At 34.0% G+C, this 18,207-nt stretch overlaps 1 long non-coding RNA gene across 2 annotated transcripts in view; it reads right to left on the bottom strand.

The window, feature by feature from the left end:
• Positions 1 to 9,888, bottom strand: part of LOC125618035 — a 59,491-nt gene extending 49,603 nt beyond the window's left edge. The window contains exons 1-4 of one of the 2 annotated variants that reach the window (XR_007349231.1): positions 9,643 to 9,888; positions 9,017 to 9,218; positions 5,999 to 6,098; positions 5,586 to 5,680 (exon numbers count right to left, since the gene is read on the bottom strand). This is a non-coding gene — a long non-coding RNA (uncharacterized LOC125618035). The remainder of the gene's footprint in view (positions 1 to 5,585; positions 5,681 to 5,998; positions 6,099 to 9,016; positions 9,219 to 9,642) is intronic. The other variant, XR_007349232.1, reaches the window with a different exon arrangement.
• Between the last annotated feature and the right edge of the window lie 8,319 nt (positions 9,889 to 18,207).

Here is an 18,207-nt window from a genome sequence, read left to right as displayed (position 1 = left end):
TTTTTTTTTTTTTTTTTTTTTGTATTTTATTTAGAGACAGGGTCTCACTGAGTTGTCAGCATTTTGCTTTTGCTAAGGCTGGCTTTGAACTTGCGATCCTTCTGCCTCAGCCTCCTGGGCCAGTGGGATTACAGGCGCAAGCCCCCACGGCCAGCTCACTTGACTTTTTTGACTTTTTTATTCCCCCTCATGAGTTATAATAGTTAAATCAAGAATTTGTATCTTTTACTTAAGCAAGTCCATACTTACACAAACTAATCACATTGAATAAAAATAAAGGATTTAATTCTGCTTGTGTTACTAGTTCTCTATCTTGTAGCTTGGAACAAGGGATTATTCTCATATTGCTTCAATTTTTACACTTCCTTTCAAAAAATCAAGCAATACAAGAAGAATCACACTAAATTCAGCCATGTAATAATAATGAATTTGTTTTTATGTAATTCTTTTTAACTTTCTTGAAATCAAATCACAGTGGTTAACTGAGTAGTGTGGTTTGCATGGTCGCAGAAGAAATTAAGAGCAAATGATACTCAAAATGTTCATGAAAATTCAATCAGAAACCTACTGACTAAAACCAACAAAAGCTCACTTAGCACAGAGGCTGTTTCCATGTTAACACAGCACAGCTGTGATTCTGTTCATTTTAGCAATAACATGGTGAATTTAAAGGTTTGTTTAAGTATAAGGGGTACCTTTTTTTTTCATTTGACGTTTGTATACTAGTTTCTGTTAACCAATTCTAAATGTGAGATTAGTAAACATATGAGGGCTTTATCGAAATGCTAGGGGAAAAGGCAAGATTAGAATACAGGAAAAACTTAAAGACAGTTTTTTGTTTGTTGTTTGTTTATTTTTTTACTGTTGTGGGAAATGCCACTGAGAAGGGGCATGGGGAGTTCCTGGCAGAAGACAGGATGCCATAGTTCTATAGTTCTAGATTTTGATTAATCATGATAACCACATAGTCTAGAGAACTGAATTAAATTTCTAACCCACACAGTAGGCAAATTCCAAAACTATAGTCATTACATTTGCTGTTAAGCAAAATTTTTACTCATTTTATTAGTCTTTGTCCCACTGTGTGTTCTGTATCTGTCCTGGAAACATATTAAAGACAATTTACCTAAAGATCTCTTGGTTGAAATCAGTGTATTGTCATGCACAACTATTAAAAAAATAAATAATAAAAAATAAACAGCACACAGAGGGAATGTCTGTCACTAGCTTGTAATGATTAAGTGTGTTTTGCAGTGCTTAGGATTATTCTAGAATAGTTAGCAGTAAATTAATCAATCTATTTTTTTTTTGCTGTGAATGGATTATGTCTATTGCAGTGCCTAGAATTAAGGATTGTTATTTTTTGAGTAAGAATCTATAGAGTATAATTGTATTGAGTAATTTGAGTGAATAAAGCATTGAAAGGGGCAAATAAAAAAGATCTCTTGGTTGAAAGCTAAAGGATTATTTTTAAAAAGTGGGAAAAACCCTGAAATATGAGGGAAACTATTTCCCCAGTCTCCTAGAAGGGAGGAAACAGATTGGCAAGGGTGTTTATTTAAATTACTAAATTACCTTTGTACCAAGTTGAGGCTGGGGAGGTACTTATTTGCAAAGCTGTAATAGAATGTCTGAAGCAGAAAATCTTAAATAAGGGCAAAACCACTTTAGGACCTTGGCTGGAAGTTTGAACTATGAACATGAAGCAATCAGCAAGAAAATAATATAGCATTATTTCATTGATACAGATTGCCCTATAAATAAGCATAAATAAAGGAAGGGAGCAGTATGCCCAATTGCTTTGGTACTACATTTCCCTGGTAAGGAAGAAAATAAATAAGAAAGCATAATAATTTGCTTCAAAACCAGAACAATAATGATAGTTTGAAACATCTTAAAAAAAAAAAAAAAAAACAACTGGTCATTAACACTAAAGACCTATCTAAACTGGGAAGGGTAGACTACGATGAGACACAAAACACGTTTTTCCTTCTTGAGCTTTTTTTAGTCTCTCAGTGCTATGAAATTAGAGCAGCAAGCTGAAATGATTTATGAAATGAAAAATTCCTGCCCACCCAGTTCACAGACAATCATGTGCAATAACTACTGTGTTCTGCTATTTGCCATAATATTTAGCTCAGATGTAACCAGAAAATCCCACTACACACAGAAGAGTCAACCATAAAAAGAAACAGATTTCCTTGCATTCCTCTTATGTGTTTGTATACGGACACACAGAAAAATAATATATGCATATTTGTGCACACATCAGTAATTTTCCTTTTATCTTATCCTTTTGCTTTTCTTTTTGTTTTTCCAGAGAATTTAATTTGCTTTTACTTTTGAAGTAATTCCTTTATAAACTTCTCACTTCCTTTCTCCATATTAACCTACTGATCTTTTAAGTTCTCCACAAGATGCAGAGCCAGGTTTTACCTGAGTACTTAAGCAAATAAGTACTTAAGCGAATAATATGGAATGATTGTGCTACAACAGTGATTGTGTTATTTGCTGGCTTTCTTTACAATTTTAATTAGTTTTATTAATTATATGGCTGCTTAAGAGTGTACAGTCTGGTCTGAAATTGTAGATAGTAACTTTGTGCTGTTTTGCAAAGATTTATAGAACGTATAGAAGAAACCAGCATTAATTGACACATGTAAGACTACTGGAAAGTCTCCATTCATATACATTTAACCTAGAACAAGATGAGCTACTGGGTGAAAATGAATTAAATAAAAGTAGTTGTATACTTTCCCCTAAAGACTATATATTTTATCAGAAAGTCCTATACACTAAAAAATAGAAAACATCATAAGACCATTTACAATCAGCCCTTCTACTAGTTCAGGAAAATTAAGAAATTTTCAAAAACTAAAATAATTGGGAAGGTCAATGAAAGTGGCAAGACTTGTGATAGGTTTAAAAGATAGGTAGTTTTGGACAATTAGACCTTGTGTACTATATATGGCTCTTGTCACAACACATGTCTAGAGTTGATAAGTATGACCAAACTTCAATCTTTCCAGTTACTGGTGTTTTCCCACATCCTCTGAATATTTGAGCATTCAAGGAAGTGTGGAGAGCTACAAAAATTGGAAAGCAGTGTTTCTGTAGGAGATGGTATGATGAAGAAAGGGATGGGTAGAGAGAATTTAATTTTCTTTTACTTTTGCCTTGGGTGGATGTTAGTTAGGCAGATGGAAGTGTCCTAACTATTCCCAAAGGAAAGAGTCTTTCATGACATTCTAAAGAGTTTTCTGCCACCAAACCACCTGCTGGCCCTTTCTCACCCAGTACATATTGCTGGAATGAGGATTACTCATTTTAAAGGGGATAGGAAAATGGGGCAGGGGATAGGACACAGGGTTAGGATGTACTCAGTGCTTTCTCATTCTTTTTGCTGGGTTTAAAATAATTTATTTACATGTTCTTATAAATAATTTATTTACATGTTCAGATAAAGTCTAATGTGCTTCTGAGTGAAATATCAGAATGTTTTTCCAATTGAACTAAAGCCTACCTTTGATACTGCTGTGTGATCTCAGTGTAGGGCAGATAACTAAATTTGACATAATCTCCTGCTTCATGAATTTGGAAGTCTTCATTCTAAAACCTATATTTTTAAGATGGCTCCATATTTGACTTTGGTGAACTTAGAATTAACACCAATTTGTTAAAATGTTTTTTTTTTAATTAAAATCTGTTTCTTGATTCTTTTTTCAATCTTCTCTAGTTAGCCAAATTTTCTAATTCTTAAATTTAACTGGACTAGGGGAAAAAGAGAATAACCAAATGCCTCTTTGCTTTTTTCTATTGAGGAGGAGAGCAGATATTATTGTATTCCATTCTTCTAAAAGCAAAATGTGAATGCTACACTTTAGCTTCTAAAAGGAAACACAGAATAGCTATATATAGTCATCTGAAACTTCAGTTGGGAATGATTTAAGACCTTACTTAAACTAGTATAAAGAAAAAAAATTAACTAAAAATATTAGAGAGCTATATCACTAAAATTCAGATGATACTCCACCCCCCCCCCAAAGTAAGGCTGAAATACAGAATCTCAGAGAAATCTATCAAGATCTCATCTCTCTTTATCCAATAGGTCTCTTCACTTTGGTGGATCATGGCCAGTAATCAAAAGCTCACATCCTATTACAGAGGGAATGCTTTTCCTCACAGCTCTGGACAGGATATTCTTACTGGCTAGTCCTTGATCATGTGCCCACCTTGTGGCTTGGAAGAAGATGATTCAGTTTAATTCCCAGTTGAATCATATGGAATGCTTATCACAAAAAAATAGGGGTTCTGTTACAAAATAAAAAAAGGAAAAGAATAAGTCTATTTTAAGACTTCGTATGGGCAGAGTCCCCAGGATACTGATAATTTGGCAGTCTGTATTGTTAGACTTTGTGACAGCCCCCTATTATTCCTAAATGTTGCATAGGGTGTGCATTTTTTCTTTCGGTTTAAGCTTTAATTTAGTTTTTCAATACCTTGAAAATATTACACAAATGGAGTAATGTGAAATATCCATTTGTTGAAGGGCTAATTGTACTCCAAATGTACTTCTAGCAAGGACAATCAACACTGTATGTTTTCTAGCATTTCTGTCTGAGCAAACAATAGCTAACATGAATTGAGCTGTTTTACACATCACATGCACAAATGATGTACACATCTAATGCAAGGTACTATTCTTCATGACCTGTACATATGAAGTCATTTACTTATTCACAATTGTCCAATGAGGTAGGTGTCCTTATCCTCATTTTGTAGATAAGAAAACTGAGTGAGTAAGGAATTGGATAATTAACTCAAGTTGCAGAGCAGTGTTGAGATTTGAATTACAACTAAATACCTTGTTTAAGTTATGCCAGCCAATAGTTTGCATAGATTCATGGTTTTCCATCTTTTTTTTTCTGGCCAGCTTAAATTCACCTTTCTAGAAAAAGGAGTTAATTAAACAGAAAACAAAGTTCATGTATAGAATTTTTCATTTTTAGGAGGAAAACTGCATATTCTCAAAAACCTATTTAAAAATAACAACAACAAAAAAGCAGATATGTTTTCTTTCACCAGCAGTAAGCAGACTGTTCAAAGGTAAGTTGACAAAAATATTCATTATACTTTAAAACTTTTGATTGGTCAAACTAAAATTCAATCAATATCGCTTGTATCATTTTTAATGTCTCTCTGATAATTTAAAGGGCTCCAGAATTTTGAAGTTGTAAACACGTGGTTTTCTTTTTGTGCCTCAACTCCTAAACGAAACCACATGGATAGAGAAATGACTTCACATGGCTAGTGAAAAATACCAAGTCATTTGCTCCTCTACAGGATGGTAATAGAGTCAATGTGAATTATCTTGGCATAAAAGGCATTGGCAAGTATTGGTTAGGACTTGTTTGGTTGCAAGTAACATATTGAAACTTAAGCCAAAGGGAAAAACTGAAACCAAAGCCTCAAAAACCATTAGAATATTTGTTCTTTTTTTTCTGCTTCTTGAATTTGTTCATTGCTTAGCAGTATTTTCTGCCATCTCAGTCTTTATAATAAATACAAAATACGACACTACTCACATTTATAACTTCCTCCAACTGTACCTAGAATTTCTATCCTGGATCCCAAAGTCTCAGAGAGACTAACAGGTTCAGCTTGGTCAGCCAACTCTAGTCTGGAACAAGGACAGAATAATACATGAGGATGAGAGAGTGTCAATTCTCAGAATAAGAGAACTCTAGACAATCAACTCAAATGAATTAGCACAAAGCCTGTTATTTAAAGTCATCTCTCAATTTTCACTCATTTAGCTGACTCATTTAGCTGAACTTGAGTTTTGACTATTTTCCTGTAATATTTATAACTATGGCACATTCTCTGCAGCTTCTAAAATGCATAACTCCAAGTCAGTGTACATGATCTTGAGAAAATTTGCAAAGGAACACAAAGAAAAGTTTTAATTAAAAAATAACAGAAAATTATAGTAAATCACCTGACCATATGATCTGTGTCCATCTCATCCAACATGCACTAGTTGCTGAGCAAGAAGAAACCCTAATTGAGGTAATTTTCATCTTTCTTTCTCCTTCTAGCTGCAGAAGAAAATAATAAAGATCAACTATAAAAGAAACAGCTGGAAGAAAAAGATAACAAGGAGGAAGAAGAGGAAGAAAAGGTGGATGAAGAGGAAGAGATGGAAGAGGAAGAATGGAAGAAGGTAGATAAGAGGGAGAAATGTTCCAATACAGATTATGCATAATTGTCTGATCTATTGGTATGTTGATTTTTCTACAAATCACATTTTTCTTAACCTGGATAGCCAAAACATTTGGGATTTACTACTTCAGGGAAGAAAGATGAAACTGAAGAGAGAGAATACTCAATATCAATACTTTGTTCAGATATTCATTTCCCTTATTTTGAGAAATTAAATACTGTTTCAAAAAGATGTGGGGAGAAAGGTTTGGGTAAAAGGTAATTCAACTGACCCAGGAAACTATGATTATTATAAGATTATTTCAAATTGAATAAGGGTCAACTACCAATGGGGCAAAGGCTTGAGATAGAAATAAAATTATGACAAATATAGAAAATTCCATTTCTTGAACACTTATGGTTACATAGTAAAATTTGTAGTCATTACTAATTCCATAGAAGAACCAAGAAAATGATAACATCAACTGTTTTCATCGAGCAAAATATGTTTTAGGACCCTTGGGTTAAAAAAAATTAAAAATGATACCCATGCCCATCAATGTATACATATTTTTTCCTTCCTATCTTGAGGCCCTGGGAACCAAGCTCCCTGGCACTTGAATCGTTTGTCTGTATGTTCCAGTGGAATTGCAAATTTGCTAGAAAATTTTATATTCCACTTTAAGATTTAAACCTACTTGGTGTTCAATATTTTAAACTTCTTCTTTCCTATACTCATTTTCCTTACTTCCTTCAACCTTCTAGGGCTTAAACAGCATCACCAGAATAAGACCTCCTTGGATGCTGTTCCTTAGTTTGCCCATGATAAAAAAGACTCTTTTAAATGTACTTCCATAGAGGCCACATGTGTACCATATATAGGCCTTAATATAAATCATGAGGAGAGGGCCTCCAGCATCCTATGAGTAAAGTCTTGAACTTGGTATGCTATAGTAGTTAGTCTTTGATCCAAGGAAACCCACAATTGAATTAGCAGAGATGATTTTTTTTTGCTTTCTTCTTTCTCATGCCCTTGGTAGATTTGTAGTGTAGCTCAGAAAACTGTATCCCTAGAGACATATAGGAATCATTCTATTTGCATTGTCTGCAGCTTCTCTGACTCCAATAAGTGACTTTTAGCAAGGGAAAGTGGTAAAACTAGACAGTTCAAGGGAATGAAACTTGTCATGGCCCCATGGTAATAGTCTGTCATTATTCCAGGGTGGGGAGAAGAACAAAATATTCATTATAACCAAGTGATAGGTCACATTATGTTAAGGATCCCTAACATACTACCTTTTCTATTTCCATTTGCTTGTTTGAGCTCTACCTCTAAATGGACTGGGGGGACAATGCCATGTGACAGACAGTCACAATAAAAAACCCTCCCAGCTTGGACCTTCTAGTCTAAGTAGTCATTGGACCACTACTCTCTGCTGGGATCACACTTCCAGAAAAAAGGGACCAAAAAGCCATAAGTATATGTGCCTAAAAGTGTTGGGTTACAAATAACAGTTCTTTAAATACCCTGGAAGCTCCACATGAAAACAAATTATACCTAGATTTCTCCTGGGTAGCCATGTGTCCCTATCACCAACAATGTGATTTTGCTTCTATATTTTTGCTTCATCTTATTTACAAAAGGATTTAAAGTGACTTTTAAGATACATGAAAACTTTCAATTGGCATTTTCACAGAAGCAAAAGAATATTAGTACAATAAATGAAGTTAGGAATGGGGCTCATCTCAAAACTATATAAATAGTCTTATGAAGAAACCCAAATTTTATGATAGGGCAAGGAGAAAGGGACGTCTGATCAGTAAGTTAAATTTGACCAGTCTAGTTGTCACAAGTTCCTAAAAGCTGTTTATGAAGAGGCGAGCCATCTAAGGGTTCCTCATGGAGGAGAAAACCCTCAGCCTTCACAAAAAGCTAGATAAAAGAGCTGGTACTTGACATAGGTTTCCTGGTCAGTGGGGCAGGAATACCATCTTAAATCGCTAGTTTGGATCACCTATGCTTCCAAAGAAAATCAGAAATAAAAATCAAATTGCCTTTAAAAAATAACATTTTTCTTGTTTATATTTATTGAGCTTGACACAGGCAGATTTATTGGCAAAGATGTTAGAATGTGAAAGTAAATCCCTTGCCTTAGGAGGCTTCTTGTGCCACACATTTGAATTAGCTCCTGTGGAAATTCACTGAGCCTGTATTGCTAGAGGGCAAAATGGGTCATGTTTAACCTTAAATTGTGAAAGGAGCAATGCAGGAAACCAAGAATAGTTGGGAACATTCTTTCTGACTCTTACCACATAATACATGACTTATTTCTTTAGACTATGAATAGGCTTATCTGTGAGTCTGCCCAGGAAAAGTTCACCACCAAGCCAGAGTTGATTTAAAAAGTAACAAGAAAATTGAACTACAACAGTTTTAGGAAAGTTAGTGGAAATCTTCATATGGTTGATAAATGCGTATATGAATAGACTTAGAATTTATTGCATCACCTGATTTCTCAATTGAATTTGTTCTGATAGTGATTATTTTATTGACTCTTGAATAATAAAAATTCACAGGACAATGAAAAGAGGACTTTTGACCCCTTTGGGAGGTAAAGCTTACTCCTTCCCCACCCACTGGGGAATGAGCTACACTTAATGACTTACTTCCAGAGGATAAAGCTCAGAAAGAAAAATTGTGGAGAAAAACAGTGGAGAAAACTGCCTTAAATAAGTGATGTAGGCTACCATCACCAGTAACATCATATGGACACCTTGTACTACCTGATATGTTATGAAGAAAGGGGCATCTTACCTGTAATATTCTTCCACAAAATCCGGAACTGAAATCTAATGATGAGAAAGACATTAAACTCCATTTGGGAGACATTCTACAGGACATCTGGCCAGAACTTCCAAAGGTAATGAAAAACTAAGGAAACACTAGGCAATTGTCACATACCAGTGGAGACTGAAGGAATAAGATAACAAAATGCAGTGTAGGATCATTGGATCTCCTGGAGCAGAAAGTAGAAATTAGTGGGAAAATGAATGAAATCCAAATAATGTCTGGAGTTTAGTTCATAATAATATATCAATGTCAATTTGTTGGTTTGATTGATGTACCAAGGAGATGTAGGATGCTAACAATGGCAAAACTAGGTATGGTATCTAGGAACACTGATTACCTTTGAAACTTTTCTTAGATCTAAAATTAATTTAAAATTAAAATCCTATTTTTAAAAAGGATTCTTGAAATATACATTATTAAATATCCTATGATCTATTCACATTGAATAAGGCATAACACTTTTAAATTTAAGAAGTAAAACTCTCTAAGAGGAGAAGACTCTACTAATTAAACATGAATTAGTTAAGAGATAAAGCATAAAAGTCAGGCTAAAAATCATTGGATCACAATGGACATGAAAAATTACTTACTGTAATTTTGCAGAGAGATGAAATTTTCCATATTCTTTTATACTCCTTCAGAGATGTTCATTCTCCTTACACTTCCTCCCCCATAACATGAGCTTCCTAATATTAACCATGCAAAGTCACCTGAGTCTTCCTTTAGAAAGTTCAAAAGGGATTTCTTTTCACACCCAAGTTACTGTAAGGTATTTTCCTACTTTATTTCTCTGGCATGTTTATCTTGTATTAATTACCTTGCCTTTGCCATGAAGGACAGCAAATGGTGCCTGACATCCTGCTATGCTGAACTAGTAAGCAATGTAAGGAAGCCAGCTATTTTCCATCTCCATTGTGGACAGAAAGAACAGAGGCTAGTGCTCAAGTGAAGGAACTGCAAACACAGGTCTGCAGGAAATCTTTCATGATCTATTGCTGTCAATTCTGACACCAAGAGGATTTGACCTCTTTTTCCATGTTCAGTCATACATTTGAAACAAGGTTGATGAACATAGACTGGGAGGTTGGTCCAAACTGAAATAGAATCAAAGACTGAGGAATTGAAAAGGGAAAAAAATTCATGCTATATTTTCTCCATGAATATAAATGCAGGGTATTTATTTAATAAATAAACTGAAACCTTCTCTACAAAAAAATTTGAGACATTTGGAAACAGAAAGGAATTAAAATTAAGGAAGTTCATTTCAGTAGCTCATTTAATCCCTAAAATGTGAAGAGCACTGTATTATATTTCTAGAGAAAAAGAAATACAATTCTCATAAACCTAATGGAGAAATGACATAAATCTTTCATCATGGGAATTGACAAACTTTCTGAAAAGGTGATGAATGGCTCATACAAGCTTCAAATGAGGCAGCTGCAACATACTGCTGACTGCAAGGGCTTTGTGAACTCTTTGGGCAAAAAATTAACACAAAGGGAAAATAAATTCTAAAGATTTGGAAATAGAAATGAAGTTAAAACTTTTCTCCTTTTAGCCATTAACATTAAAATTCACAAAACCATTGAAAGCAATTCAATTCATTAAATGAATATGTATTTTTTGACCACATCCAATCATACTTTATAGATTTGCATTTTTCCCAAATAATACACAGTATGTGTTGTAGGTAAGTTAATATTAACAAGGATTACAATATTACTTTCCAAAAATTATTCTTTTGTTTTTCATGATACTTCAAACTTCTAGAAATGTTCTCTAGCTGAGAGAAGAATATTCTAGCCTTGTCTCAGCTTTGTTTTCCAGCTGTCTTCTAACATAGTTTGATGATGAATATAGAATGGGTTGTTTTTTATTCTCCATACCACACAAGAATGTTGCTGAATAAGATTCCCAAAGTTCATTCTGATTGGAAAGGGTTAGGCCTCACATGTACCCATGAAGATAAATGTGAAGTTATCGTTTGATAAACATAAGGGTTTTGTTGAGGAGAGTTCAATGACTACTCAGAATGAAATTCTCAATTTGGAAAGAGTGAAGCAAAGAATAAAGGCCAGGTAAGGAATGCCAAATATGTCCATCATATTTTCTATTCCAAAGTAATAAATGGATACCAATTTTTAAAGGACATCAAGTTTAAACATGTTGCAAATTCTGCCACATTTTTTCCTACCCTAACTATCCAACTTTATGTCCCATCAATCTTTTTCTACTCTAGACAAGCCAGTCTCACCCTTCTAGGAATGTGTAATGTTTATAGCTGATTTTGTGTTTCCTGATATACTCTATCTTTGGAAGATTCTTTTTCTCCTTTCATCTTTCACAGAAGGCCCAACTCAAACCTACATTCCATTTTTATTTCCACTGTGACTGATCAAAATTCAATTCAATAAAATACTTCTGTACTAAGCAACTAACATGTAGAAGAGTTTTTTTTGGAGGCACTTTTTAATTTTTATTTTTCACGTTTAAATTTATATACCTCATTTTATCATTCAATATATAGGACACTATATTTTTAAGTCTTCTGGTATTAATATTTAAATTATTTTCTTGGCTTTTCAAAAACAATACATCTTAATTTGTCTTTTTAAGAGAGTAGTGATTTTAGAAGTGTTTCCTTTTGGGTAGGGATAGAAATTGCTTCTGAGTCACAGCAAGCAGTGGGTTGGTTGCATTTTAAACTCCAAGGATCCCATTCAGATCAACAATATCCCAAGGAATAAAAAACTGAGGACCTCCCTAGATATAAAGTAAGTAACAGCAAGCATAAGGAGAGGATTGCTGTGAACTGATGGAGGAGAGTAGGCTCATTGTGGTTTACTAACTGGAGACAAGGTAAATGAGATCCTGCATGTACAAGCCTGGTAGACGCCAGGGCCAGTTGATGGGAAGTCAGGGAAGGCCCAGCTAGCTTCTTTCAAGGGATACAACAAAAGAGACATCTTGGAAATTACAAAATACATGTATGAAGATTTGAATTTGGTGCTCACACACCTTATATACAAACAGAGATATGAAAAATTGTGGTATATATGTGTATTAAGAATTACAATGCAAAAAAATAGATTTTTTCATGCTTTATAAGTTGTAAGATATTAGAAGCAAAATCAGAATTCATGAATATTATTTACCAAAATGAATGTGAGTTGTGTGATCTTTTTTTAATTTGTTTTAAGTAGTTACACATGACAGTACAATGATCTTGACAAGAAGAAGATTGTTTTATTTTAAGAGCATGAGGTGTTTGAAATACTCATGGAATAGCTACATAGAGATGTTTAGAGTCTAGAAAATTGAAGATTTCAACTTACTGATAGTTTAGGGGATGTAGACCTACCCACTTAGAAATTGAAAGATATAAGATTGCCTAAACTAAGGCAAGACTATGTAGAAATAAGAGAACTAAAGACAAAATACTGCACAAGAAACAGGTTAGGCATCAAACTATGGCGATTGAGTAGTGTCAGGCACAGAAAGAGAACAAGATTAAAAAGGAGAATATTCAAATATGTCTAATACAGTTAAATTAAGTATATGAAATTTGGTTTACTAGTTTTCACCATTGCCTACTTAGACTATTTCCCCTAGTTTAAACTTTGCTAAAACAGAATTTGATTTATTGCTGATACATATTGCATTAATTTTGTCTCAATCACTAGGCTTGGTCAGCAGAAAATGAACCTTGTGATATAAATATGGTTACCTCTTCCCTTCCACTGGGCACAGGTCAGAAAATTTGCAAAGATGGGAGCATGAAAAAGACTCACCACCGCAAAATGTGTCTTCTTTGACAAAAAAAAAAAAAAATTGTTATTCAAAAATTCTAGTCAACATTCTCCACCCTATGTGCCTATCATTAAAATGAAAAGGAGTTCTGCTCGGACAGAGGTAGCACCAAATATATATAGCACTTTAGAAATTTTGTCAAGAAGTATAGATTGAGGAAGAAGTAAAGTAAAGCATTTTGTTTAGGATAGGAGCTAATGAAGATGGAGTTTCAAAAAGCCTTCAAGAGAACAGCTACTACAAGTGCTGAGAACAATTATTCTGGTGGAGAGTGTTGCCTCACCAGTGGAGTGAGCTGGGTATTTCAGAAAAGAGTGAAAAGTTTTTTAAGAAATAAGCTATCATAATATTAATAACATGAGTCTAATGTTATGTAACCTATTCTTTTTTAAATTTTTTATTTGTTTTAATTAGTTATACATTACAGTAGAATGCATTTATGACTTTGATATATCACACATACATGTGATACTCATTTAGTTCTTGCTAACGAGGGAAATGTATTTTCAATTAATAATTCAATGCATTTGTGCATTAGTAGATGAATATTTTGAATGCCATCTTTAATATAAGAAATTGAAATTAGATGTTCTTTAAAACTGATTCACAGACACTCAATAGCTCTATTATTACATCTGGTTGGATATAAATCTATCTCCAGTTATGTTGGTGATGCTAAAGAATTACCAAAGATAACTGTCATTTCCTTACAAATGGAGTGCTTTCCAAATTGATTTTAAAATGCAATAATCAGCCTATTTATGTAATCTACGTACTTGACTACACTTCCTAGTATTCAATATCATATTGGTAGATGTTATATTGTATTCTAGAACTTTTTTTCTTAACCTCCTAATGCTTTATCAGGCCATATAGTTTTGTCTTCTCCTGGCTTTCCAATAGGTTTCTGTTTACTTTTCTTATCACTGAACAATTTAATGAAATTGCATTCTTTTATTTAATTTTTTAATTTGTTCTAATTACTTATACATGACAATAGAATGCCTTTTGACACATCATACATAAAGGAAATATAATTTCTCATTCTTCTGGTCGTACATGATGTAGAGTTACAGAGGTCATGTAAACATATATGCACGTAGGTTATTAATATCCAATTAATTCTATTATCATATTCCCTCCTCTCCTTTCACTCCCTTCTGTTTAATCCAAAATCCCTCTATCTCCCCCTTCCCTTATTGTGAATTAGCATCCACATATCAGAGAAAACATTAGGCCTTTGGTTCTTTTGGGATTGGCTTATTTTGCTTAGCATAATATTCTTCAGTTCCATTCATCTACTGGCAAATGCCATAATTTCATTCTTCTTTAAGGCTGAGTAATATTCTATTGTGTATATGTACCACAATTTCTTTATCTATTCATCTGTTGAAGAGCACCTAGGTTGGTTCCATTGTTTAACTATTACAAATTGAGCTGCTATAAACATTGATTCTTATTACACATAGAGAGCACAATTTTTCATATCTGGTTGTGTACACAGTATATTCACACCAATTTGTGTCTTTATAAGTGTATTTTGGGTATAGACCTAGAAGCAGGATAACTGGGTCAAATGGTGGTTCCATTCCAAGTTTTCTGATGAATCTCCATACTACTTTCCATAGTGGTTGCACCAATTTACAATTCCACCAGCAATGTATGAATATTTATTTTCCCCACATTTTTGCCAACATATATATTGTTTCTTGTATTCTTGATTATTGCCATTTTGTCTGGAGTGAAATGGACTTTCAGTATAGTTTTGATTTTCATTTCTCTAATTGCTAGAAAAGTTGAGTATGTTTTCATATATTTGTTGAATTGCTTCTTCTATGAAGTGTCTGTTCAGTTCCTTAGCCCATTTATTGATTGGGTTATTTGAAACTGCTTTCTTCTAAGTTATTATCTATTATTATTATTATTATTATTATTATTATTATTTTGTATTACAGATTGAACCCAGGGGTGCTTAACCACTGAGACACAACCCTGGTCACTTTTTAATTTTTATTTTGAGACAGGGTCTCGCTAAACTGCTTATCGCCTGGCTAACTTGTTGAGGCTGGTCTCAATCTTGTGATCCTTTTGCCTCAGCCCCCAAAGGTGCTGGGATTACAGGTATGCACCATGGCACCCTGCCTAAGTCCTTTTTTTCCCCTTAAATTTTTTTAGCTTTTTATTTACATTCTCATTCAATTTGCCTGGTNGAATTGTGCTGCTATAAACATTGATGGGGAGGAAGGACTTAAGAATACAACCAGAGACCATGCATCTAATAGAAGAAAAAGTAGGTCCTAATCTCTATCATGTGGGATTAGGCCCCAACTTCATTAATAAGACACCTGTGGCATAAGAATTAAAATCAAGAATCAATAAATGGGATAGATTCAAACTAAAAAGTTTCTTCTCAGCAAAAGAAACATTATGTGAGGTGAATAGAGAGCCTACATCTTGGGAGCAAATTTTTACCCCTCACACATCAGATAGAGCACTAATCACTAGGGTATATAAAGAACTCAAAAAGCTAGACATCAAAAAACAAATAACCCAATCAATAAATGGGCCAAGGACCTGAAGAGACACTTCTCAGAAGTTGATGTACAATCAATCATCAAACATATGAAAAAATGTTCATCATCACTAGCAATTAGAGAAATTCAAATCAAAACCACTCAAAGATTTCATCTCACTCCAGTCAGAATGGCAGCTATTATGAAGATAAACAACAATAAGTGTTGGCGAGGATGTGGGGGAAAAGGTACACTTATACACTGCTGGTGGGACTGTAAATTGGTGCAGCCAATATGGAAAGTAGTATAGAGATTTCTTGGAAAATTGGGAATGGAATCACCATTCGACCCAGCTATCTCTCTTCTGGGTCTATACTCGAAGGAGTTAAAAACAGCATACTACAGGGACACAGCCACATCAATGTTTATAGCAGCATAATTCACAATAGCTAAATTGTGGGACCAACTGGATGCCCTTCAATATAAGAATGGATAAAAAATGTAGCATATATACACAATGAAATATTGCTCAGCAATAAAAGAGAATAAAATCATGGCATTTTCAGGTAAATGGATGGCATTAGAGAAGATAATGCTAAGCGAATTCAGCCAATCCCGAAAAGAGAAATGCTGAATGTTTTCTCTGATATAAGGAGGCTGATTCATAGTGGGATAGGGAGCAGGAGTGTGGGAGGAATAGTCGAACTCTAGAGAGGGCAGAGGAGTTGGAGGGAGAAGGGAGGAGGCATGGGTAATTAATGATGGTGGAATGTGATGATCATTATTATCCAAAGTACAGGTATGAAGACATGAATTGGTGTCAGTATATTATGTATACAACTAGCGATATGAAAAATTGAGCCCTATATATGTAATAAGAATTGTAATGCATTCCGCTGTTATATATATATGAAAAATAAAGAAATGTTTTTAGTTATTCTAGCACACTTCTCATTTCTTGACAATCCTTGCTTACTAAATCTCTCCTAGACATTACTCCCATTTAATTTATATTGACTTCTATATGTATTTGAATGATTCAATTAAAATTTAACCTCTCAGTTCTTTGACTACCTCTTTTTCAGTGATCCTGCTCAGTCATATCCCCCCTCTTAACTTTATTAATCATTGCAAATTCTCTAAATTCTCAACTTCACCTGTCTTATCCTCCAAATACCACTTCCTACCTGTCTGGCTTATCTCATTTCATTTTGTTCAGATTTAAATGAGTTGTTGAAACTAATAATGAACCACAAGGTGCATGAAGATGTCAATCTCAAAAGGAGATATTTATTAATGAGGAGTAATATTTTGTAAAATTATTTCCTGATTCTATCCTTATATCACTATTCTCTGGAATGTAACATAACTAGCTGACTATTGCGAAATCAAGAAAGAAAACGTAGATGGGCAATTTGCTGAAGTGTTTCCATATGTGTATGAAGACCAATGTTAATAGAGAAAGTTCCTTTCCCCTGGCGGCTCTTTTTATCTAAAGAAAATCATCAACAAATGATGAGGATCTCAGCAGTGAATTCCTCTAGTTAACACCATAAATTCACACAGGCGAAGGCCACACAGTAAAATCAAAATGTGATAAAGGATTTACTTTTACTCACTGCTTATTCATTTGTGATATTTAAAGGCAATAAGTCAGACAGATTATTTTCTAAAAAGTGGCTTCTATGTTTTGCAGAGCCATACTAGTTGTGAAGCTTATAAACTCATTAATACTAATAAATTAACCCTCTATAGGAAAGTTAAAGGAATTGACAAATACAGCTCAGCTGAAACTCTAGAAATACCTGTATTTCTTCTGTATTTTCAAAAGGTTTTAGACTGTGCTATTCTTACCACATTTTCTTCACAACAGCTTAAATTTACTAGAAATGAGTGTTCAACATTGAGGTAAGAATGAACAGAGCCATGTAAAGGAACAGATGCAAGGTGGATTATTAGCAGTGTTAAGACACTGCCCCCAAAATTTCTCTTAAATGCCTGCAGATTAAGCTAGTCACAGTTACTGTCTGAATACTATCACTAAAATAATTAACAACAAAAAAAAATTTCAAAGAACAGCTTTGAAAAAATAGCCTGTGTCATTCTCTATTTAAAACTTTAAGAATAATTCTATTTTGACTTTTCATAGTTATCAAACTCCTACACCTGGTTTAAAGTCACCTGGGCTTCATTTACCTTCACTCTACATATTGTTTCATTCTTTGACCTTAATTTCCCAAACAAATGGACTCCTTTTTTATGCCCCAAATATTCAGTGTTCTCTTTCCTCTATGGAACTTGGCATGTTCCCATCTTAAAAATAATATTGTCAATTCATTTTACCTAGTTACCTTTCAACTCACATAGGTTGTGCCACCATGTCCTACAAGTCTCCTCTGCTCCCCTAAGACCATATTAGATCCCCTCCCACACTGATTGTAATGAGATCAGTGTCATTTTTAGTCTCACATCTGCCTTAATGGCTTTAATTGTTCATCTGCAAAATCCATACACTCAAGAGCCTCTGAGTCATAATTGTAGCCCTAGTACCTTATACTGAATTTTGTAACATCTAAAAACAGACAAACTGTCACAAATGCTGTCTCATATGATTGTTACATTTTTGTGAGTATGTGAGATAAACATTAAAAATTCTCAGTTTACAGAGAGGTGAAATAGCTAGTTCAAGAAGGTTAATAAAGAATTAAAAATGGCAGCAAGAGTTTGATTCTAGATCTTTGTTACCAACTATATCCTCTCATATAAAGGTGATACAATTTCTAAATTGACTATAACATCCAAACATGAACTTTGAAAATGTAAGTGGTAGAT

This window comes from Marmota marmota, unplaced genomic scaffold, assembly GCF_001458135.2.
Source record: "Marmota marmota marmota unplaced genomic scaffold, marMar, whole genome shotgun sequence".
NCBI lineage: Eukaryota > Metazoa > Chordata > Mammalia > Rodentia > Sciuridae > Marmota > Marmota marmota.
The sequence above is the reverse complement of the archived record's forward strand: the minus strand, read 5'-3'. Positions and strand labels throughout refer to the sequence as shown.